We start from the raw sequence: 26,112 nt of genomic DNA on the forward strand, positions 1-26,112 counted from the left end.
AGCAAAAGGGAGAACATATAATTTTTGTAACATGGAATATATCACAGAAATTCTTTCCATAATTATATATTTAATTTCAAAAATTCATTTATTTCTTATTTAATGTTTAGTTCATTAACTTTTCAATTCCTTGAGAGGATTGCATCCCATTTCCACCAGCAGAATGTGTTCAAAAGTTACTGGTGTGATATAAAATTATTCTTGTAAGTGTCAATATATTTTTTTGGCATCTAGATTTAGACACAACCCTAAAAAGTGCCAGGGCCAGGCCTGGCCCATTCCTTAATCAGGTTTTGGAGCAAGCCAGTATTTATCAGCCAAATGGGATTCTACTCTGTAGAGCTCTTCAGGAGGTAAGCACAGAGGTTAATGTTTGTTAATGAAGATACATCTCCCAACACTCCCTTCTATGTCAATAGAATGAAAGAGCATTTTCTAAAGGACCATTCAGAGAACCTAAATGATACCTTTTCTTCCAGCATTTAGGAACACCATCTTTTATCCACCTTTTACATAGTCCCCTTTTTTTTTTACCATCATGGAAAAACAAATACTGCCCTCCTTCCCAGAAATATCCATTAGTATAATGAACCTTTGGGTTTAAGTTTGGTGAAATCAAGCTGTATTTAAGCAACAGTGTTTACACACAGTAAAAGAGATAATTAATTACAAGAATCATGACATCTTTAGGCTGTCACACAATTGATGTATAAGCAATGAGCTGCTTAAATGAAACAAGATATTGATGGCATTATTTCAAGTTCAGAAACAGAGGAACTCCTAACATAATCCCAGAGCAAATTTGCAAAGAATTATGAGTTCATTTTGTCACTAAAATATGAAAAGAAGCTATTTCAAGGAACGAAGGATGTCCTCTTAACCTGCAACAACAAATTTGTTTGTTTTTTTCTCTTCTCAGTAAGAAAGCAATTAGGATTTTTTCCAATAAAAATATCCTTGTCCACATATAAACACTCCTGGTAATCATGTAATTACCTTACCCAATCAGATTAAATTGCTGTCAGTTGAGTTCCCACTGTTGATTAACTTTTGTGTACTCTAAACCTAAATGAAGTCTTTGGTAAAGTCACTTAGTCATTTACAAAGGTGTCTCTATGATTCCAAAAAGGGTAACAGCAATATATTCTTTGCTATAATCATCAAATATCCAAGGTCAAGGATAGATCACAGTGGACCCCTTTTTTAAAACCCAAAGAAACACAGAATTAAACTACGTTGCTTATTTTGGTGTTTCTTGCCATGACTTCTAAATGTAATAGTAACCTTTGACCCTCCCACATTAAACACCATAATTATGTAATTAAAACTAATTATGCAATTTAACATACATATTTTTGTCCTACAACAGGCAGGTCAATTACCTCACTCATTGACCTTGGAAGCTTTCACAGTTTAAACAAAACAATGAGGCTTTCAATTAATTTTAAAGTACAAACAGAGAAGGAGCACCAGAACCGCAAGTCTTCGCACTGATACTGCATAGAGGGATCACTTACAAACCTCTTCATTTTGGATTCCATAGATTAAATCCCTTGATAAAAGCTGTTAAACATCCTTCTTCTATGTTGCTATCATTAGGAATGTTAACACATTTGTGAACAAATCATATATACACATTACTTGTTAAATGCAAGGAAGGAGGCCAAATACATTTTCTTTGCCCCACTTCTTTTCTTCAGGGTTGTTTCCTCTGCTTCCTCCCATACTTCACTGGCTCTATCCCTGTTTCACCTCCTCTTTCTGAAGTCTTTTTCTTTCCCCTGTTTTCTCCATTATCTCCTCCATTCCATTTCTAGCTGTAAAATTTATCATTGTATCAAACTGCTGTAGCTGTTGTCTTTTCCAGTTTCCAGCTGCATCCCTAACCCCATTCACGGAGTTTCTCAGCAGATCTTGGCACCGGGTGGCTCCTGATGATGATGATCCAGCAAGACTGAGGGAACTTGGGACTGCAGAAAGCTACAGCTGAAGCAAACATGGTACATGCTCTAAAATGAATTTTCCAGTGAGGGAAGTTTGGTACAAGTGAGAGACACTTTATGAAATTGTTGAAATATGTTTCACCTCAATAGTATCTTTTTTCTCTTTAAACACTTAGGTAAGCTCTATAGACTGCACTGAAGGTTTTCTAAATTGTACAAGAGAGACTCATGCAATATTGCATTGTGTCCAAACAACTTCTTCTTCAAAGAATAAAATTAGCATCATAATTCAACCCCATTTTTATTTTTCAGTAAACTAAATCCCATTCTCTAAAGAACAATTCTTAACACAGTATAAGCCCAGGAGCTCTGCATTAAAAAGGATCATGTTCTGCTATCCTGTTTTTTTCAATTGCTGTATTGACCACAAATAGATCCAGCAAAGTTAACAGGCTTAGGTGTGAAGTAAAGGGACAGACCACATATATATACAAATACTACATATATATATATATATACACACACATGCCATATATATTTATATGCATACATACATACATATACACTAATCAAGCTTTAAGTTGCTTTCTCTAAACCTCGTTTCATGTGGGGATCAGAAAATAGCTACTGGAAAAACATATACAAAAATCTTTCCTGACTTCTTAAAAGTATAGCAAAAATATCTACAGTGCATTTTGTGCTTTGGTGCTAACACCATTTTTGGAGTCCTTTCAGTTTTCTGCTTTAATTAGGCCTGACTTGCACAAGGAGCATGAAAAGATTTCAGTAAACCCTTGACATAATGGAAACAAGGAGCACTGAACTCTGAATGAGGAGTTACAACAGGAAAGAAACAATTTAAGATGGTAGCAGGCCTTATTGCAACATTAAACCTCAAATTGGATCTGATTTACACAAAGTAAACCAATATATTGAAATAGTGCCCCAAACTTCTGGACAAAAGTTTGAAGGAAAATAATACAGTGCATGTGTAGAAATTCTGTCCAAGGAGGGGAGGAGATTATTCCTTATATTCTCATTTAACAAAAAGGTTCCTTCTGTTTTGAACGGAACATTAAAATTCTAATTCAGCTCATAGAGCATCCCAAACAGGGCAGCAAAAGAATCTGTGAAGGAGCCCAAATATGGTGCTATTGAAACAGAGTGGATTAGAGGAATTGGGATAGAATCCTACAAGTGGCTAAGTAGCAGCAGGAGGTCAGCTTCACAAACAGCAGGATGCTGTTCTTGCCAGACGTGAGTGACATAATACAGGCAAAACAATCAAGATTTTAGCTGATAAATGTATGCCTTAGGAAAAGGCCTTGCTGTACAACTTTCATAAGCAACAAATATTTAAGCAAATTCTGTAGACCTCATTTACACAGGAGAGCATTTTTTTCTTATACAAACATGACACGTTAACCATGTAGAACAGAATTCTTTGTAACATAAAGACAATAATTTTAAGAGCCTAAGTGTAGAAAACACAGGAGTCTTTACTGAATTATTCAGTAAATGGATTAAACAAAAAGCTTTCATAGTTTGATGCAGCTTTAATTCTGTCCCAAGCAATTCTATGTACATTAGAACAATACACGTGAAAATAGCTCCAAATACTAGGATATCCAGAATGAATATCAGAACCCATGCAGCCCCACTGGTTATTCATAAATTGCATATATCAGTAGTATTAGACAAGTTTCAAGGCTCTGAAGGGGACAGTTGCATTTTTAAGGAGACACTGAGATATTAAAGTAAGATGATCAACAAATCATTTTGGTTTCTAAATTTTATGGTGTTATAGTAAATCAGACTTTAATGCTAAACATCTATTTTTCACTTATACTACTTTAAAAATATCTTTTAAAAGGCTGAGATTCCCCTTATTTTCCATTTTATGCTATGAGCAATTAAAAGAAACTTTATTCAATTGCTTTTTAGCTAGGGAATTGCCAAACATCATGTGTAAAACATTCATCTGTCTACACCAAATTCTTCCCTGTCCTGCACAAAACATCCTTTTGGGCTAAATACTTTAGCAAGTCTGAAATAAATTGTAATTATGAGGTCAGATTCCAGCCTGGAGTAGAGACCACAGTTCACCATGACTCTCAGAACATTGTGAAATAAGAACTTCTACATGGTGCAGTTGACTGTTTTCATTCAGAAATCAGATTAAGAGGCAGTTGGGCCTTTGAGAACATGAGCTACAGTGATTAAGGAAGCAGGACAGAGAGAAGGCCAACCAGAAGCACAAGGGCACAGAATTCCCCCGCCATGGCTTGGGCAACCCCATACGGACACCACGGCATTGACAGAAGACACCTGAGGGCACTGTACTCCCTGACCTTTCTCCACCATGATCAGATCCCATGATCTGATCACAAAGGGGGCATTTCACATCATGGCACCATGAGAGAGGATGTCTGCACTTTGATAAGTTGATGGACGTGGGTAATCTACGGTCACTCCTGCTGGAGAAACACCAGATTACAGAGCAGACCAAGCTTTTGCTATCTGGCTCCAGTCTATGGATCTTGTAACAAGCTGGCCATCTGTGATCTTAATGTGTATGATTTCTGGGGAACTTTCATAAAACCATGTGATCAGGAATTTGAAATGATGTAGAGACAGCCATGGCACTCAGCAGCTCCTGCTCTGGGCCCCTGCTCCTCCCTGCTGCTTCTCCCTTACCTGCAGTGTTGTGCTGTTACCAAAACCCAGAGTCATCTTGCTCTCATCACTACAGGCAGTGGGACTTATTTACATGCACGGATGTGCTGCATATTTATAGCTTGTTTGGTACAGAGCAGAGCAGCTCAGTAAGAGCTGATTAAGACATTGTGCTGAGCGAAAAACTGGATGCCTTGTGAGTATCTGTGTTTTGGCCTTTCCCCAAATGTCTTCCCCCAACAAGTGAGAGAGGACAGCTGGAGCAGATGAACTTTCTGTACCCAAGAGACTGTTTTTCTTTCCTTTGAAGGTATTACTTGCCTGTTATTACATTTACATAAAGGATCTTTGTTCTTTCCCATATATAGTAAATTGCACTCCCGTATGTGAACATTGTGTAGCCGTTTCCCCCCAAATACAAAACAGAATTATCTTCAGTGTCATTCAAGCCTGTCTCTTACCCCCATTACAAAGAATTGATGCAAATCTATTTTTGTTTGGTCTGGTTTATGCTGACAGCAATTAATTCTAAAGCCTCAGCATAAAGACATACAAGAAACACATATGTTTTTAATCTACAAGCAAGTTATCCAATTATTTTAGGTAAACTTTATGATCACAACCATCCTTACCAACTCTGATATGATAGGCTATTTTCTTCTTAATGGCTTAAGACTAATATACACTGCTACAGGGAGTATACTCTTCAACATTCCTCATGTTTTACCTCCTGATCTTGAAATAATAATATAGTCAATGAGCACATTTTGTTTATACTTGTTAGCAAAAAGCCACCAAAAGCATGCTGGGAAATAATATTCCATGCCTTAGGACTCAAACAAGTTCTCTTTATAAATAGAGCTTGTGTAAATCACAGACAAAGTTGACAAATTTCATGGATTAGTCATGGTGAAAATATCACATTTCATGGTATAAAACAGATTAATAGGAAAATCATATTACAATTCTGATTACCCAAATTCTGCATCTTGTTTAAGAATGAAACGAAAATAGTGATAATTCTGGAGTCTGTTCACTTAATTACACTTGCACTGATTTGCGTACAGAGGGTAAAGGTTCCTCATTAACCTTGTAAAAACTCTGAAATCTATATTTAGCTCCACTGGAATAAGAACATCACAAGTTATAGAGATTATATACTGAACTATTTCTAGAGATTGTACACTGAAGCTATTTCAGTGAATTTTTCCATCAAATTATGCTAGTATGAAATTATTTTGTCACCTTGTAGAAAAAAAATTAAGGAAGAAACAGATTTGAAATTAAGGTTGTTATTTTCACAATTATTTGTATTTGGAGCACCTACTCAAAAATTAGGGAAATAATACCCAAAAGAAGTTCCACTTTAACAGAATACCTCATTATTCCTGTAAAAATATAAAATTCATAACTGTGAAGAACAACATTTGGAGTCAAGCTAAACTATCAGTTTTCACATAAAACTTCATGGCTTTTAAGTCTTTCGTGATGATGTAATTTAAAGTGAGGCCTTATTTAAAAGAGAGGTTACACATAACCATGTGATTCAAAGAGACTTGTTGACTACATAACGATTTGGCTTGATGCCTCCGTGTCCTCTACTGAGCTGCACAGACCACTTGTCATCCTTGCATCTGAAGACAGCCAATTTGTCAGACATTTGCTTTAATTCTTTTTCTTTGTCTTCTTTACAATATCCTTCATATGCATCCTGGTCATCAATATCATATATCTGACTGGAGGATGGAAATTCATTTGTGTTTCCGTCTTATTTTCTTTGCATGCAATACTCCTGGGTCTTATAGGATGTGCTTAATAAGAACCACATTATTCTGCTAAAGGAAGTCCTTGAGCAGACTTTGAGAAGCAGTATGGCAAATTAGTTTCAGAACGTGGAAGGTCACGTTGGAAATAAAAAGCTGCAGTTATCCACAGCATTTTCTGCAGTTCAGAAAGTAAGAAAAAGAGGTCTAACCTTCAAGAAAGGATTTGTTTGATGTTTTTCCTTTAGCAAGCTGCACTAATTTATGCACAAACAGTAAAGTGTTGGACATAAGCTGAAACTAAGAAAAATTAGCTTTTAGTTAAATTCACGTTTGTAACAAATGAACAATCACACTTCTCTTCCAACTGCATTTAAACGTTTTTGTTTCCATAAACAGGATGTCATTTGCAACAAATTCTATACCATTCAAATATTTAAATTTAAAAGTGTGCTTGAGTTTGAACATAAATAGCCCTCTGCTTGGGAATGCCAGGTTTATAGGTGTCCTTGCAACCTTAATTCTGCCCCCTGGTGTCTATAAATTATGGCTATTTCTAACTAATGATCACACGTTATTTTTCACTCCAGGGTCTGTGTCACTCTGCTCACAGCACAAATGTTCCTTACAGAGTGCAGTTGCTCCCAGCACTACCAAAGTTTTAAAAATGCTGCTATTGCTAAGCATCTCCCTGAAACTATAGTGCTGTTTGCTTCCTGGGCTTCCTGTGCTGCTCACCACTATATCTGGATCTCTCTAGAGCACTAACAATCCACTTTCTTCTTTGTGATAGGAGAAGAGCATTATTATCTGTGTGGGAAAAGATGGTGCACAGACACTGGGCACAGTTTCAAAAGTATTTGTTGCAGATGTCTCAGTCATTTGCTCTGATGTATTAGGCTTACTTGTGTAAAGTTCTTCAGATTTTATAGTCCTTTTCATTTTTAAAACAGTTGCATAGAGTTATATTTGACACGTCTCTATAAAACAAAATTTTATTTTTCATTTTCCTCACTTTTTAGATGTGAAAAATTACTGTTTTCTGGCAGCCCAGAAAACTGCCAGCGATGGCCTAAAGCTCAGAACCACTCCTGGTGCTTCAGCACTGGTTTTGCTCCTGATGACCAGACACTCTTCCTGTCGTCATGGCAGAGTTTTTATCTCTCTTAAGTTGCTGAGGGTGCTCTCTGCATCTCAGACAGGCCCTGGCTGAATTAAGTAGAAGTTCATGCAATACCGGTATTTTGGCCTACACAATTTTTTAGCACATAATAAATCTGAAGCAAGAGATGGGGCTAAGTTGCCCAATAACATAATTGCTTGTCTCTCGCACAGTTACTGTCCCATTTAAAATGCAGCTCAAGAACGGAGTCAGTACAACAGGGAGCAAGCATGGAACAGCAGCAAGGTGCTACAGAAAAGGCAGTAAATGGGTGTGTAACTGAAAAGCCCTGTAACATGTACCCAAAAGGACACCTTAAAAAAAAAATTCTATGAGCTACTTGAAATCTGGCACTTTCCAACTTCCAGACTTTCTATTTACATGTCAATACCCATTTAAGGAAACCATTGTGTTGTCTTGCAATATGTATTTGCTGTATTAAAAGACAAAAGTTACAGATGACTTTAATGATTGCTTGTGAGTATCAGAAGCAAAGTCTGAGTTTTTAACACGGACAGTTCAAATACACACCATTTAAAATAAACCTGCTATTAGGGATCACTTCAAATCAGTGTTTTGAAATTCTGTTAACTTACATACCTGAGCAAATGAAGGCATTTTGATTTGCTTTGTTTATTGTTAATGCACACTGGAGCATAAATCCATCACTTGCTCTCTGAACAAAATCTGGGTGCCCTCTGGAGTTGTCATGCAAACTGAAACATAGTGAAAATAGGGTTTCTGACCCTTTAAACCTACCAGCTTTTCTTCCCTACTTTGAAAGAGATCTGATCCAAAAATCAGCTGGACTTCTAAGGAGCCTTTTTGCTGATTTCCCAGGGCAGCTTGGAGCAGTGTAAGCAATCCATATGGTCAGCTTAAAAATACCAGATCTGCTCTTTGTTTTTACCCTCTGGCTCTCAATCACACTCACAGACCTCAATGAATTTCTTGAGATCTAACATCAGTAAATTAAAATCAGCTACAAAATTTAATTAAATAAATTTATTCACAGAAGCAATGAATGCATCATTAAGACACAATAATAGTCTCAGTCAAGCCTATCAAAAACTTTTTATTTTCTTTGGCAAGACCAGATTAAAACTGAAATACTACGAAAAATCCAATTTACTCTCCAGTAGTGATCTTATATGTCTTGTGTTGTACTTCATTCTCCTCAGTCATGAAAAATATTACAGCCAGGTTTTGGTTGTTAGTACTTTGGGGTGCAAGAATTGCAAAAGACATGTTTGATTTTCTATTGACCCTGAAATGAGAAAAAAAACCCACAAGGTTTCCTAACAATTCTAAACTCACCCCCCCCAAAATAACAACAAAAATCCCAAACAGAAAAAAACCCAACCAAACCAAACCAAACCAAATTTGGTCTACATTTGGTCAAAACTTTGACATAATAATCTGTTCCCCATCTTCTCATGTACTGAAAGAAATAAGTAATCCATATTTGTAAAGTGTTTTAATGACCCTGGACGAAAATTACAGAAATGCAAAGCAAGTACGATTGTTGTTCTGATGACGAAAATGCCTTGTTCCACTCACCATGTTCACTGCCTAAAGTCACACAGTGGGTAGCCTGTTATTACTAAAGGAATAAACTTTTTCATCAAACACTCTTTATAAAAATATTTCCCTGGAAATGTAACACAGCATGCAGCAAGACTACTACAATTTTCCATCAACTATGAGTACATGCAGCATAGGTACTGTTCTGAGATAATTTCACTCGAGCTTTTTGGCAATAGCTCCTCTCAAGGAAACCTACATTAACCAGAAATTTAGAGTCTGTTATCCCCAGGCCAGCTTCACTGGAATTTTTAATATGGCACTGTCTATTCAACAGTTGTGTGTAAAATGCCAATAAACTGGCCAGAAAAGAGCTGAAGGGCTAATTGCCTTTTAACTCCACTGTGATGATAAAGTCACGTAGAAAGAAAGGAAAAACTCCCACTGCTTTAACAAGTTTATCTGACTGCCACTTTAACATTCTCTGTCTGCATGCACTTTAGTGCATTCACCAATAAAAGGATAAAAGCATTCAAAATCCTGTACCCCCAATAACTAAGAAGTCCAGATTCAAAACGTCTGCTCTGCTGGAATCAGCCCATTAGGTCAGCCAGCTTTTTGCCTGGTACTTGAATTTCAACTATACAGTATGTACCAGGAAAAAATTTCCTTTTGATGCAAAAGATTATAAATCCTTAGGAAACTGGAGTGAGAGAAGAAAAGGAAGGATGCCATTTTGAAATAGTAATAAAAAGCAGAAACTGCTTCTCACAGATGCAGGGTGAAATAGTGCCAATCAAGTCAGTGGTGAAATTCCCATTGACCTTAAAAGATCAAGGAATTAAAATACAATACAGGAAAATATAGCATAATTTATAAGCTGGATAAACATGTAATTTTCACTTCTTCTCTATTCCTTCAACTACATTTTATTTCTTTCAACACTTTCCTTTTCAAAAATCCAGTTTTATAAACATGATTTCTTTCATCTGAACAAGAATTTCTACCTAACTCTGCCTTTCTCCACTTTCTTCATAGTGTAAATGCTTATTAATCCATGCTTAAGAGAAGACTTTGAATAACATCACTTATGGAAGTCAGTACTATACCCAAAAGGTGCATTTTCCTCTGCCAGCTGAGTGATAACCATCCTTGTTCTCCTTGACCCCAGAAAATGAGATGGTTATTAAAAGACATTTCATAGAATGATTGAAATGAAGAAACTAGTGGTCATTTAAATTTTTTTGGTAGACCTGTATTTTTGCTTTCACCAGAGAAGGAACACAGTCAGCTCTGATACTGAACTGACCTGTTCCACTTAATAAAATAAAAGCAGAAGTAGAGGTATTGTGATTGCCAGCTGCAAACCACGGAGTGTTGTTTTTTTCTATTAAAAATCTCTCCCATGTTTTTCTTATTGTAACCTGGAAAGAGTACAAAATCCGAAATCCAATGGAATTTCTATCGAAAAGAATACTGTTAACACTGCAAGTTCCTCAAGTACTCACCCAAGCAAATGTTATATCATATTACAGTAAAATTTAAAAGCAGAAGTTCAAACTAAAAATGAAGTGTCCTTCAAAACAGACTCATGTGCATCAGAGCCTATGCATTAATGCACTTATTTCCATAGAGCTCTGCATTTCCCTTCTCCATCACTTTGTAATTTGTTCCAGATTTTGTTATTTCTTTCACATTTGAAGGTACATTGTTCCACATTTGAGTGATGAAAGACTGAACCGGATGGAAGTACAGTAAAATGTTAGAGGGAGAATGAAAACAAGAATGAAGTTAAATTTTCAATTTATAAGGTAGTAACAAATGAAAGAAATAAACAAATAAACATCTCGTAACAAATAAAGAAAATGTAGTGCCCGGGGAGACCCAGAGTGGTCATGCTCACAGTACAAAATAAACAATTTCGCTATCCTTCCAAATTTAAAATGCCAATACCAAAGAGAAGCAATGAACTTCTCCCTAACAATACACTACTTTTAGGTTGTCACTGCAGTTCAGGGGTATTCTTAAAGCTTAGATCTTTCTTACTAGATTAGAAGGCAGAGTAAACTAAAAGATCAAGCTAATCTAGGATAAACTTCTTTTCCACAGTTCAAAGGCATTGGCCTTTCCACAGGTTCAATTGCAGGTTTCTTTGAAGATGTGCCCTAAAGTTCATTAAAGAAATTTCACTGGCTTGAACTGATTTCAGCATTAAAAAGATAATGTGAGAGCTTCATTGCCATAAAGAACCTGACAGATTGACTTTGAAGCTTTTTAGGTAGTATTAGATTAATTTTTTTATTCTTGCACTAAAAGCCTTCTTTATTTAAAAATATGTTTATGTTTCAATCCTTTAAAATACTTTAAAAAGTAATGAAAAAAACCCTTAGAAACACAGATTTTTAAAAATCCAGTTAAAAAAATTATTACTTAATTATTTCTACATAAAACATCACTGATGTTTTTCCTCTCATGGACTGTACTTAACAGTATTTCCAGGTGGTACTGCACATAGTGCTTAAGCAGCATCTAATCTGTGCTTAGAGTTTTGAAAAGAATCATATGGCAAGAACAACTGCAGGCTTTAACAATGTAAGATTTAGACAGATGTACATAGCCTTTGTCTTAATAACAGGTGCTCCAGAGCCTGTGACAATAATAATGTGAAGAGGAAAACATTGCTTAAGATTTTCTCAACCTCTGCTGAAATCCAGAGAGACATATTTTCTGATTTTACTCCAGAATTACAGTTGATGGTTAAGATAAACCTTACATAAGGATAAATGCTCATCTCCTTATTCAGAAAAAAGACCAAACCTACAAACATAACTTGCACACTTATGGAATAGCTCACAGTGTATTACACTTTTATACCTCTTTTAGTGCACAATGTTGCAGTGGTGACATGAAAACAATGAATGCACAGATGTCCCAAATCAAGGGCAAGCACCTTGGCATCAGTTTTCCAAAGAACCAGATACTCTAACTTTCTAGAAGAGAAGCTGTGGTTCCTGGTTACTTCAGACTGCTGCACCAGACTCACAAAAAAGGGTTCTTGAATTCCCTTCCATTCCATCATGTTTACTCTATGTACTACCTTACTGACCAGATTCTGTCAAATAAAACCTCATCGTGGAGTATGACATCCATTGTTTCATAAACACTGCCCATGCATGGACTGTGTCTTCCTGGACAATAAATTCTACATATTTAGATAAACTAAATACTTCCATTGCCTCAAAAAGTTGCTGACAAGAAAAGTCAGATATTCTGACGGTACACTATTCTATGTTTAAGTTTTTATACCTTGAACCTTTATGAGAAAATCCTAAACAGAGAACTGTCATAGGTACTAAGGTTTATTTGCAACATGTCATCCTCAGCTTTATGATTTATCCTCTGTTACTGTTTCTCTTCACAAAAGCACACAGCTTGTCTCTTTTAGCCTATTTCTTTTATTTAAGTCACTTTTCTGAGTTCAAGATTTTATCTTGTAGATTAAAAAAAAAAAGTGACAGAACTCTTTGCCAATGTTGACACATTTAGGTTCTGTAGTAAAAACTGTCAGGCCATGCAGCTCACTCAAGGAAACAGTGTCTTAGTAGAACAGTGCAATTGATTACAAAATAATTATTATATATATTACAAGCTGACTGATACAGGTGTACATACTGAAGATCACACACATTACAGCTTTTGGTAATTAGCAAATCCCTACCTGTATACTTAACCTCTTGCAGGGATGAACAAGTAAATATTTTACTGCTTAAAAAGATATTGAGGAAGATATTGATCTTTCTTTCTTCCAGCCACCTACCTTAATGTTACCTGCATAACACAATTAAAGCCTAGATACCCATCACATTTTTTATCTTGCATATAATCAACTTTGTATATTCTCCACACACAGAAAAAGCTGCTATGGTATAACAACATTATCAACTTACAAGTTGAAACAAGTAAAATGCAAAAAGTTCCAGAACTAAGATCATCTCTTCATCTTGAATTTTGAACCTTATTAGGTATTAGCTATGATACAGCCCTTAATTCTGCATATTTTGTTTTTTCCCCAGGACTCCTGCCTCAATCAGTACACAGAAGGAGTATCAGGCCCATGACCAACTAGCCAAGATATTTAATCCATCTTATCTTCAGATTGGTCAAATGAATGTTGCTCAGAACCAAATGTCAAACAAACCCATTCATTCAGTCAGGCTGTGCTAGGGCATCCTTTATTGTGACATTGTTACATCCATTTACCTGACCCAGTGTCCGCAGCTTGGTCCACTCACACTTACCCTCATCTCTCCAGACTCTCTTCAGTTTCTACCATTAGGGATTTTGCTCTGCCAGTTCCAATATTCCCTCCATCTTCAATCCTTTTTTTTCTCCAATCCCCATCTCCCCACCCTCTCCTGCAGAGTTTAGCGGTTCCCATTTTCCTCCTTGTCTCCTGAACCCCCAACCATCATACCCACCTGTTTGCACAGGTACCTCAGCTCTATCTTACCCCATAGCTGACTTATCCTTTCTTTCCTGTGCAGATATATTCCCTAAGAATCTCATGGAAAGCAGAATTCTACTACACTAAACAAATTTAACAAACATTTTCTTGGACAAAAAAAAGTACATCCAATTAATACTACCCAAACTGCTAACACTCAGGACACTGTCTTGAAGCAACTGGATCAGTAAATCTTTTAAAACAAGTATTATTTACGAGTCTGTTGGGTGTTTTTTTCCCCTTTATTCTCTGTGTTAGAAATATCTGAGGCTTTCCAGCTAAGCACCTGGAACCATTTGCGCAGAGTATAAACTCTTCAGACAGATACCTCACTTGGCAAGTGTCCCAAGTAATTTTATAAAATTATCAGCTAAAAGAAAGGATTTCTTTATGGGAAAGGTCAGACAACCTTTAAAAGAAGAAAGGATAACTAGGCAGGACTGTAAACTGGGAATATATAATGCAGATAAATAAACCCCATAGTACTGCTTTACTGTAATGACTTATTCAATGTCTTTCTTTTTGCTGTCAGAAAGGAAATTCTGAAGTGCTGCAATTATAAAATAAAAAGATGTGGAAAATCCTGTTTAATAATTATGTTAAAGTAGCTGAAAAACTCTTAAAAACTCAGCAGAACAACAATATAATTAAAATTCTTCTTATTAAGAAATTGTATTGACAAATAGTTTTTTATGTATTTATATATTTTTCACATCTTGATTTAAATTGTTATGTATTTATACAATTTTGATATCCTTCTTCCTAAGAATGATAGAAATAAAAAAATATTGCATCCATATATTCAATAGAAGAAAACCAAATATATAACTCTTTCAAGCTACTGTACTGCCAGCTCATTAAATACATTTAAATCTATCATAATAATGTTTTTTCTTTTAAAATTTTGTATAACATTAGTGCCCATGGTGAAATCAGGGACTCAATTTGTCACAAACCAGGTCAATACAAATAGATAAATACCAAGTAACTTAGGTACAGGTGTTCATAACTCAACTTCAAAATGGAAATATAATTGCTCCTCCTTACAATTTACTTTGTGAAGCTTAAATTTATTAAAAAGAGAAAAAATTAGTAGCAGCAATTAACACCAGACACTGATTATGCTTGAAGGTGCAATCAAAGTCCTCTCAGAGGAACATAGTGCATAAACTACATACATAACACCTAAAAAGAATGAGCTGCTGGAACAACACCCTCACGCTTCAGCAGAGAAGGTAAAACCTGCTTTTATGGTTTGATGTAAAAGGTAATGGTTGACTCTCAGCTGACATTGATGGATTGGAGATCACACCTTCAAACCCAGCTGGAGGAATTCCAGTTTTCATAGGTGTGATACCACTATCAGTACTGCTACCACAGTCAAATAATTGACCAGTGACATCACAACCCAAATGGTAAGATTTTATTTGGAGGCTATGGGCTGCCATGTGTTTAATACTACAGTGTACCATGAGGGCCCTTAAAGCATTTCCTTTTAATTTTTTTTCCTCTGTTAGGTGGGTTATTAACTGTATTAGCAGTATTTCCTACTCTGCATATAGGAAATACCTGCTCGTACCAGTAATACCTTGTCAAACTGTAAAAAAAACTAGAAGGAAACTATCCACTATCCTACACTCCATAAATACATCAAGCTCTTAGGCACATAAAAGTGAGACCCTGCAATCCCTGGTTAATACCAGACAGATCTCTGTTACAGTATTTTGGCTCCTTCTACACACACACACCACCATTAAATTTGATTCAAATTAATCCTGCCTAAAATTAAAGTAATGCTATTATTTACTATATTGAACATGAATTCTTACTATGAGAGAAAGAATAAGTAGAAGTGACAGGAATTAGAGACATTTGAAATATAAATATTTGTCTCTTTTCAACATATAAGATTAAAATATAAGATATTTTAAAATCAGTTTTATTTGATGACCAAAAGAACAGTTGTGTACAATGTCTGTTGACCTCAACAAGTGTATCACCTTATTTTTTAGAAGAAAGACAATTCATAAAAATACAAATATATTTTATCTTCCTTAGGCTCCATTTTTTGTAAAGTGCTTAGACACAAGAGGTTTTTTTAACTGTATGAATGAAGTAAAAACATGAAAGCCTTGGGGTTTTCTCATTTCAAAGGTAAGAAGTCCAAACCACTTTTTAATCCATTCAGTTACACCTCGAGATCAACTCAGTCTAAAAGCCCAGCTAAGTCCATCATTCCACTGATGTTTCATATTTATTAAGTATTTGAAAGATACATCCTTATTTCTACAAAGATTATTTTTAAATAATAACAACTTCAAGAATCCCTTCACTGTAAATATTGAGTTATATTTAGAACTGTAAAGAACTTTCCCTTTTCCCTCTAGAGGACCATATACATCTGAAAACATTTTTATTTATTAAAATTTAGTCATGTCATTTCTGGTTTTTTTGTACCACAAACAGATGCAGAAATGTATAATACTCAGTGTAGACATGTCTAAAAATGAAAGGAACTAGAGTATAAGCCAAATTCTTTCCCAGCATTAATTTCACCCTTTTTTCCTCCACCATGCATTCTTGCCCCTTCTACAACAAGCCTTGAAGTTTAGCAGCTTGAAATCATATGTCTGTCCGTTAAGCTGCTGGTATGTGGAAACAAAGTTTTTAGGAGACCCATAAAATCAAACAAGATCAGACTAAATTATCTGCTGCTGATCTGCACTGATACATTACTGCTAGTCACTAAACCAGTCACTTTGGGTCCTCAAAAAAATTCAAGGGCGGTGAACCATGATGTGCAACCTCACTGAAAGCTAGTTAAGCACATTGTCAGACAGAAAAAGCATTTTCCACCCCCTCTGTTGTCACCCTGGAAAACAGTAACAGTGATAATTACCTCCTTAGCACTGGTAGAGACCAGCTGAAATATTACACCATGAAAGCCCTTCCATTCCACAAACTGATCTCCTACTGACTAGGAATGCATTCAACTATTTTTTAATTCTGGGATAGAAATTATGCTCCCAAACTTGTGCAGAGGTCTACCTGGAGAAAAGAAGGCTGCACTTCAATCACTTTCTCCACGGTCGTGCCTGTGCAGGTCCCTTATCCTACACGCCAAGTATCCAAGATCAGATCAAAATGGGGTTGCTTGGCTTCCATCAGTGCTCCTTTTCCTTTGGAAAGACACTGTGTCAGACACTGCCTTGTTTACCTCCCACTGCAAAGCTGTAACTGGGCAATGGAGTTTTCTCCTCACTCCCCTGCTCTTGCTGCTGTATCACACACACAGAGTCTGTTTGCCTCTTAGGTTTATAATTTTTAAGACAAAAAAGGGACTGCACCACTCATCTACAAATGGTGTTATGAACATTTTCAGATCACCTGCTAATTCAAATTGAAATTACAACTATCTACAAGTGTAGAATTGATCACAACTCCCTTATACTGGGTATTAAAAGCTATGAAGAGGCATGTAAAAACAAAGTGTTGTGTATGTATTTGTGCATGAGCTTCCAGAGAAAAGTCTTGATCCTGGAGTTCAGCAGTGTGTGGGTGGCGAGCAAGTTCAGTCGACCGTACTTTATAATGAAATCCTTAACACTTCTGCAGGTCCTTTGCCCTGTGTAATTACCCTCATGGCTAAAGCCATGAGAAAACAACTGATAAAGCCAAAGAACCTCCATGACATCATACATAACATCTCTTCAAGTGATTCCTTCAACAGATACAGAATTTTTTATTTAGCTCAAATAGTGTATTTTTAATGAAAGTTTGACAGAATCCACCATAAATTTTTGATGTTAGTTCTCTTTCCAGTTACAAATTTCTCTCTTATCTGCCCTGTTAATTTTGTGTGTGTGTGTGTGTGTGTGTGTGTGTGTGTCTACCACATGCTGCAATTAGTTCCATCACAGTTTTCCAGCCATCTAAGTGGCTATTTACAATTTCCAGTCCCTGAAAATTCTGAGCAGCTTCTGAGCACTTCAGCCCTATTTTCTTCTACAGACATGACTGATGGTTTTGTCTGATTTATATTCTTCCTTCACTCATCAGACTCCTTTAAATTCTGCTTCCTGCAAGAGTGTATTTCTGATTTCCACATTCTCTGTTCCTGCTCTCACTTTGAAAAATATCACTGGAAAAAGCCTCCTACCCCTGCGGTTTCCTCTGTTATACTTATTATACGGTGAAGTACAAAAAGGCCACTGGCATGTCCTGGTTATGTAGGGCTTATGATTTAAAATATGACAGTTTGTAGGTTAAAGGTATAACAATAGCTTTGAATCACATTCCTAATCATGAATCTTGCAATCTGCCATCTCTCCCTAATATTGAAATATCCACCCTTGTTATTAATACCCCAGCCTTTTTATGGACTCAATTTAATTACCAACATTCGAAAAATATTTTGGCTCTAATGAAATTAAATTTCTTTATTGTTGTTCCAAGAGATATATCCTCAAAGACTCCAAAACCTTTGGCTATGAAAATAAGCATCTAAGTCTTTGATTCTTTGGATACTTATCTTCTCTGAGTACATCAAGGAAAATAAGCAAATAAAAAAATAACCCAACTTTGAACTGGTATGCCTGAGACCTTTAGGTAGAAAACAACAATACTTGACTGAGGTATGTTACAGTAAATACCCAAACATCACAGATACAACACCATGGAGATGCTTAGAACAGGGGAAATGAAAGCCACTATACACAACAATACCATGTTAATTCTCTCTAAATACATGAAGCATCTTAGAAGTCAATATGATGCACATTAGATATATGTCCTTTTTTCCTATTCTGCCTTTGATCATTAGAATATCTTTTATTTTTTCTTTCTAAATATAGGGTTGAAAGTAAAAGCGACAATCACAGATTGGTTTACAAAAAAAATTATCAGCCATGATCTGTGGAAACCTTAGAAAAATTAATTTTCTCAATGCCTTGTACTAGCATGGTGAGCCCCCTGCATTTTCAGTACCATTGTCAGCAGTTATGAGGCAGGGACAGTAACAAATTGGGAAAAAAACCCCGAACTAATTCCACTCCTAAATTCTGGAAGTTTTTCCCACATCGATTTTTTGTGGGAGACATCACTTAGAGGAGGCACAAAATGATCCAGGACTAAACAACATGCTCAATAATCCAAACTACATATTAATAGCTCTGCACAGTGAATACCTTCAGTGCACACAACAAAGCCAAGGGACCTCGTTAAGCTGGGAATCTCAACTGACCAAGCTCAGCCTCTTGTTTCAATAGTCCTTTCCTGTGTCCACGTTTTTCACTGTGAGGAATTATTCAACCATCTGTAAAAATGACAGCTATGATTATAGTATTCTTCTGACATCGCAAAAATTAGCAGTCCTTCCGTGGTTTATTAGATAAGGACTGACTTATCTTCTGTTGTGAGCAAACATTTAGTGTGCTTACAACATACAAACTGCAGACTACTATGAACAAGTAAAAAAACTACCCCTCAGAGACAAAAAGCCTAAACAGCAAAACTGAGTGACTCCTGGCAATTTAAACTTTTAGAAATAATACTATTTCTACACATGCATACCAAAAAAAAAGGTGTAGTGGGTAATGACAGCTTCTGGAAGAGATATTCAAAGTATCTATTTGCCCCGTGCAGCCAAAAGTAATAATAATTGAAACTTTATAAGAAACGTGGGAAATCACCTGCTCCAGAGCAAGAGAATGCAATGGCTCTAAGGGTGAGGATGCAGCTTTACCAGCTCTCCAAAGGCTGTCACAATCCTAAGAAATTGTGGGGTAAAACTTCGCCTTCTCTCTCTCTCTCCCCCAAAAAAGGATCTGCACAAGAATGGCCAAGAACAGCTATTTTATAGAATTGCTTTCAATAAACTTCCCTGAGTGCACATCTCCTGATTTGTGATGCCCTGTGACTTACTGAAAGTGAAAATTCAAAATCACACAGATCATAACATTCAGAATTAGTGATTTCCATTACAGTTGTACTTATAATCCATTCAAGGACTTCAGCGCCTTTTGTCCAAATTTTTACAACTTCAGATAAAACTATAAAGGAACAAATAAAGGAGAGATGAATAGGAAGATAAAGCCCTGATCTGAATGAGTATTTATCAGCTTTGTTCTTCACTTGACCCTCTTTTGTCAGACAGAAGTTAAAAGCCTTTAAGGATAATTATTAGGTATTTAAAGGGAGACATGGTGGTGAGTTTACAGATTTGTACAGAGCTTCCCCTCACCTTGAGGAGATATGAGAGAAACTGATGGTGTGATCTGCTAAGCCATCGGGACTGAATGCTGACAAAACCTGGAGAGGACACCAAGTTGCTACAGCACTTCTACTTTATTTCTTCTGTGCTCAGGAGAAAGCCAAGTCGTTTATATTAAAATTCAGATATATAGGTCTGTAACAGAGGCAGCTCACTATAAACTGTCTCAGTTCCTAGAATAAGTGCACCAGGCCCCAAACATGAACAAGTTAAAAGAGATAAGTTTGTCATTGCATTAAACAGCTTGGATATTCATAGCATCTCGCCCTGGGGGAGATGGAAGAGCCGTTGATACTGGAAGAGATCACCCAGTAACTGTTCTAGTAACAGGAGAACATACCTTTGAAGAACAAAAGCAGCTGTTTGTACTGCTGTGAAACCTGACATGCACATCTGGGGCTTCATACAAAAAGACATTTTATTTGTATTTCATACAAAATATATTTTATTCCAAATTATTTACCTTGTTCAGTAGGGACATGTATTCAATTATTATTTTGATTAAAGAAGGAATGAGGTGCCTTAGAACTGAAAAGCATTCATTTAAAATCACGCAGTTTGATTTTGGTAACGTTTTTAAATACACAGCTTGGACAAATGCAAATGTAAGCTGCCATCAAGCACATCCCAGCAACCTTATCTGCCAAGTCTCATGTGCTAAACATGAAATTCATTCTTTTGGCCTCATCTCTCCTGCTGCAAGAGCTCATGCATTTACTGCATGGTGCTGTTTCCTCTCCCCAAATCCATAACCTGATATGCTGCACACCACTGACAGGATGACCAGCCAAGTTCATCCAGCAGGACTTAGATGGCAGTGGGGAAGTGACCAAAGCAGTTCACGCGGCTGAAAAAGCGTGGGGCCTGCATGGGCTGGGCTCTCTCTGTCATGGGAGGAATACCCATCTCCCTCCCTCATACAGCTCACATGTTGGGATTCCAATAAACTGAGAGGACTGGAGCATGTAGGAGGGATTGACATGTGGAAAATCAAATATGGGGGGGAAACACTTCTTTTATGATGCACAAAACCCATTGGTGTGGTCAACAGATGGAATGTAGCCAGATGCTCATTACAGCAATGCTATTGACATTGCTACAATTAAGGTAAGAGTCACTGTTTCCACTGTAAACTCCTGTTTGCAAGACCTTATAAATTGGCCGTAAAACTTCACTTCAGGCAGAACCTTAACACACGAGGTCTCAGCATTAAAGTATGTTTCACATATATTAAAAAAATGGTGTGCCTTTCAGATTACATGGTAGCTCAAAACAGGTTTCCCATTCTTGTTCTAGTATTCTCTGCACTCCTTGCACTCAGAAAAACCTTTGTGTCTACTGAGTAGAATGATGGAATTTTCCATTCTAATTACAATTTTCCACAGTTGGGAGCAGCTCCATTTCTTATTTTACTATCGCATTAATAAGCTCAGTCGTTAGCTTTGGAAAACTGGTTATCATCTTTTGAAACAGTATTTGTAATTCACAACACCTCCTATATATTCATTTAACATAATCAAAAGGATGCATTATAGTTTTTTAGTCTATTTTCCTCACATAAACACTCTCCCCCAGTGAAAAAAAAAAAAAAACAGCTAGTTAATACAGTATGTTATCCTTTGTCCCTGAAGTAAGAGGGGAAAAATTTCCTTGGATTTCAACAGGAGCAGATCCAAGCTTTCAAAATACATGGGTGCATAACACTATAATTACTTCTTATTTATGGAGTGCTGACAGTAGGCTCAGTGCTGTGCAAACAAAAGAAGACATGGTCCCTGCCCCTTGGGGCTTGCAATCTGAAAACACAACAATTGAGGAACATAAAACATCAAGTGGTGATACAGTCCACAGTTGAACACTGGCGTGCTTGTTTTCCCATAAATAAATCGCTTTTTAAGGGTGGAGAGAAAAGGGGCAGATAGTCTTCTTCAATTTGCTCTTTGAGAGAGGATTTGAAAGAATTCATATTCCTAGCACCCTGTCTTCCAAATCTCCCACCAAATGCGACTGTGAGAAAAACAGTATATATATGTACTTACTAGACATTACTACAGAAAAAAATGAAGTTTGTATTCCCTTTAGAATGCTACTGTGTATCTGCATTGAAGAGCACACATCATGCTGTTCCTGCACAGAATACAACTGCACAGCTCCTCACAGCTGGGACTCTGACCAGAGAAGGGACCTCCAGCAGGGCAGGATACTGCGCTTCTCAGAAGAGATTTTGTGCTTGGGAAACTCGGACTGAGATACACAAACCCAGTGCATTTTCTCTTTAAAGAACAACTGCAGGCAGGTTTTCTAAAGCTCAGGAGTGACACTGGTCTCACTGCTCCAAGACAGGGCCCATTTCAGCAGCCCTCCAGGAGACAGAGAACATCTCATTCCATTCCCCCCCATGCACATTCCAGTGATGTTCCCAGCAGACACAGAGCCAGACTCACCCTATACTAGAGAGCAGGTTCTGGGTTCAGAACAGTAGTTTTAAACTTAATCATACCAGCTGTAATTCAAACATTAGTGGAAGGCCAACCACTTCTTTCTCCTGGTTTTGTCTCCTCTGGCCAGAAACAGCTATACCATGGGCCCTGTATGTCTTCCCACAACCAAATTAAGAGAGGAAAAATGTTGGAAACAGGAAGACATTTTGGCACATGCAACAAAATCCCAACTAAAGTGCTGATGTTAATGCTTCTGAAGCACTCCCCAATTGTGTATATGACAAAATCCAGTCAAAACTTTGTAAGAGCAAGATCCTGCAGCTTGTAAACTCCACAGTGCAAGTGCCTGAGACTACGGCTTTGCATTCTTCACATAAACTTCTTATGACCTGTGGCTTATGGCTGGATACAGTTTTTAAATTAATCCAGCCTTGGTTATTTATCACACTAGGCCAGCGACAAGTTTTTAAAAAACTGTTCATTAAATAAACATTTACACTGTTACCTTAATGGACTGTAATGTCTTCACAGAATTACAGGGTGGTGGTTTTGTTGTGGGTTTGTTTTTTTTTTTTAAGATCAAGGCCTAAAATTTGACCTATCCTAGAAGTGATCCTCCTTTCCATTTATTTATTTTTTCTACCCTGCTTGTCATTGATGAAATCAAATTAATGAAAGGCAAGTGATATGAGTAACAAAAGAACCGAATTAACGTCTAGGGAGTACTATAAAAAACTATACATGAGAAATAACAACAATAAAACATTATCAAATAATGTGCAAGGTTATTTATTTACTGAAATGACGCCCCAAGGGGAATCCTGGGGCTTGGAAAATGAGCACTTTGTGACTGAAGGGAAGGATGTTGGTGGAGGGGAGACAACATCCCTGCCCATGGCAGAGGGACAATGACAAGACCTTTGAAGGTCCCTTCCAACCCAAACCATTCTATGATTCTGTGATAAAGAACCTATGGCAGAATAACTCAAATTTGCAGGTTTTCTCATCCAAATAATGAAATAGTGTACTAAATAAACTTCGGTATAATTACAGTCGGGTTGAATATTTCAGAAAACACAGTGGAAAATCAAGGGGGAGAAAAGATGAAGCAGCATTTAATTTTTCACTGCCCAACCACAGTGAAGTCAAATTTGTGCTGACTGCACTTTGCAAACAGAAACGTGAAAGAAAATGTAAGTGAGCACCCTCCCTACATCCACACTGTAAAACAAGACACTGAGAGTTCTTCCTCCGCTATCCCCCAATATTATGATTAAACCCACTTATGCTACTTAAGACATCTCTGCACTGTTACTACATTCAGAGGCAATGAAGAGTGTTATTTACACACTGAGTGGAGGTGGATGTAGATGGTGTCTAGAAATATAAACTGTCATGAGGGACATCTTAACGATAAAAAATGAGATTTAAGTCAACACAGATAAGACTCTATCCAGACTTAACTACAACCCATTCACAAAGAGGTATTTGCAAGCTAAGTATAGATTGATTTTTACCCTGAAACTATTACAGAATCCTTAAACAGCTTGAATAGCAAAGAAAGAATGGGAAAACACGTGGGGGGATTGAAGACACAGAAGATGCTTTGTGCCCTGTGAGTGCATTTGCTGTGGCTGTGCACACACTGCAATCCACAGCCAGGTACAAGAGCTACACGTGAATCCTCCCCTGCTCCTGCTGGCCACTGTCCCCTGCTGAACAGAACCTGCCTCCTCCTGCTCCTGGCAATGGTGTGCTGGGGATGAAGGTCACTACATTCTGCTGACCTTCTATATTGTGGGGGTTTTTTTCCCCTAAAAAATTCTGTCTCTGTTGCATTCCTTACAGACACTCCCCGTTAGAAACAGTTGTTCATTCATGCAATATGCATAAATGACTAAGATAAGCATTGGGGAAAGATTCGTTAATAAGCAAACAATGACTACATCAAACCACTTTAAAAGAAAACCACAACAACCATTTGGTCATTCTCTTGTAAGAACACATGAAATAAGCTCATGCAAAATTCATGCCTACAGACTTGCCAAATACCGTAAGTTGAGTGTGGGTTTCACACATCTAAGCAAAGCAATTTAACTGTAATTTTCAAGACTATTTTTAAACCTCTAACATCAGACCACATTCTGTCATATTAAGATAAAAGAATCAGTAAATAAAGAAATCTGTGTAAACTGTATTTTTTCCTAAAATATTTTTTGTTATTTGGAAGACCTACAAAATTCAGTGTTGTAATGAGGCACTTCTCAGTTTGCATCATCTCAGACGTCTTTTTCTCTTCCATGCTAGAGGATTGTCATGGCAAGCCAGGGAGTTTGCTGTGACTTCTATTGTTTTTATTGAGTTCTGCAGGACCAAGGCTTTAAAGTATAGGTCACCTTTTGAAATGTAAATTACAGCGGATCAATGCCCGTCACTTATTTATATTTTTTTGGCTTGTTTAAGTTTCAAATCCTCTTTTCTACAATTGGAATGGCCCATTATGTAGAACTAATTCTATTTCCCTCTACTTTGACTTCACTCATTGTGTTGCTCACTTTCCCCTGAAAAGCCTGTACGTATTTATGATTGTGACAAACTGAAAAGTTTCTCTGTGTTTAAAATAATGGATATTTAAATCCAATCCTAGTTCAAGTGTAAGCATCTTTAATACATTTAAACTTAAAAATATTTAATGCATTTCTACGTAAAGACATCTGTTGCCAGGGATTAATCTACCAGTGAAAGAAATGTTTTATTAATGCCAACTGAAAAGCAATTGACTTAACTACCTGGAACAGGAGACAAAACTCTCTTACAGAACCCCCTTTTTTGCTCCTTGCTGGGGTTGGCTCAGTCACAGGGAAAGGAGGAATCTTATCTTTTCTTTGATAAAAGGCTATTGCAGATGCCCTTCTGATATCCAGGAAATATCATGTCTTATGAATAGGCACTTTGTTACTAAAGTTCAACTTCTGGTTAGAAATAACTTTTTAAATGCTATGTATAAGAAATGACAACTGAAATCTATCTATTCAAAGAAAGACTAGTCTGAATGATTTACAGCTGGCAATGATGGGAAAAATCCATTTTTGTTATGCTGAATCAGTAAAGACATGACAGGGTGAATTTGTATTTGACCTTTAAAGGATGGGTTATGTAGGTAAAATGCAAGGACCTCATGTTAGTGAATTGTTTAGAGGAAGCAAAAGCCTCTGATTGGTTGAACACATCAGTAGTCCACACTCCTTGGACTATTCTTTGTTTGTTTTAGCAGCATCTTCCTAAACCAGCACAAACATGCAGTAACTCTGAACATTTCACTGGATGCCAGTGGACAGAATTTTATAATTGCCTTCAGTTTGTTGGCTCTTCTGCTAAAAGTGGACATCCTGCCTTCCTATGTCCCCTCTCCCCGAGCCTCCCAGGCACAGACTGCAGTTCCCATCATTGACCTTTTTTGGCTTCAATATATGTTTGGCAGCTGGTGAGCTGGATAAACTCCCTGATTCAACAAAGCAATCTTTTTATTTTTTTGGTAAGGGTGTTAGTGTTCAGCCAAATCTGTAGGCTGAGCATGAGTACTAATAATGGCAAAAAGGTCCCAAGAGTCAGGGAAAGGGCAGGAGCATCCTTCACAGAAGCACCAGTACACTTAGACCAGCTTTCACATTTTGTATTTCCCATATACACTGTTCTATCTCTCCTTTTTCATGCATAATTGCTGCCTTCTGAGAGGAATTTTTTGGTTGTTCATATCACATGGCTATAAAATACCAAATTAATATTAATTAGAATGTTTTTCTCTCCTATAAATATTAAAGAAGTTTT

At 36.9% G+C, this 26,112-nt stretch overlaps 1 protein-coding gene across 14 annotated transcripts in view; it reads right to left on the minus strand.

Moving 5' to 3' along the window:
- ERC2 (ELKS/RAB6-interacting/CAST family member 2) overlaps positions 1-26,112 on the minus strand; it is a 431,010-nt gene that overhangs the window by 59,780 nt on the left and 345,118 nt on the right. The gene's annotated exons all lie outside the window — the stretch shown is intronic.

This window comes from Corvus cornix, chromosome 12, assembly GCF_000738735.6.
Source record: "Corvus cornix cornix isolate S_Up_H32 chromosome 12, ASM73873v5, whole genome shotgun sequence".
Classification (NCBI taxonomy): Eukaryota; Metazoa; Chordata; class Aves; order Passeriformes; family Corvidae; genus Corvus; species Corvus cornix.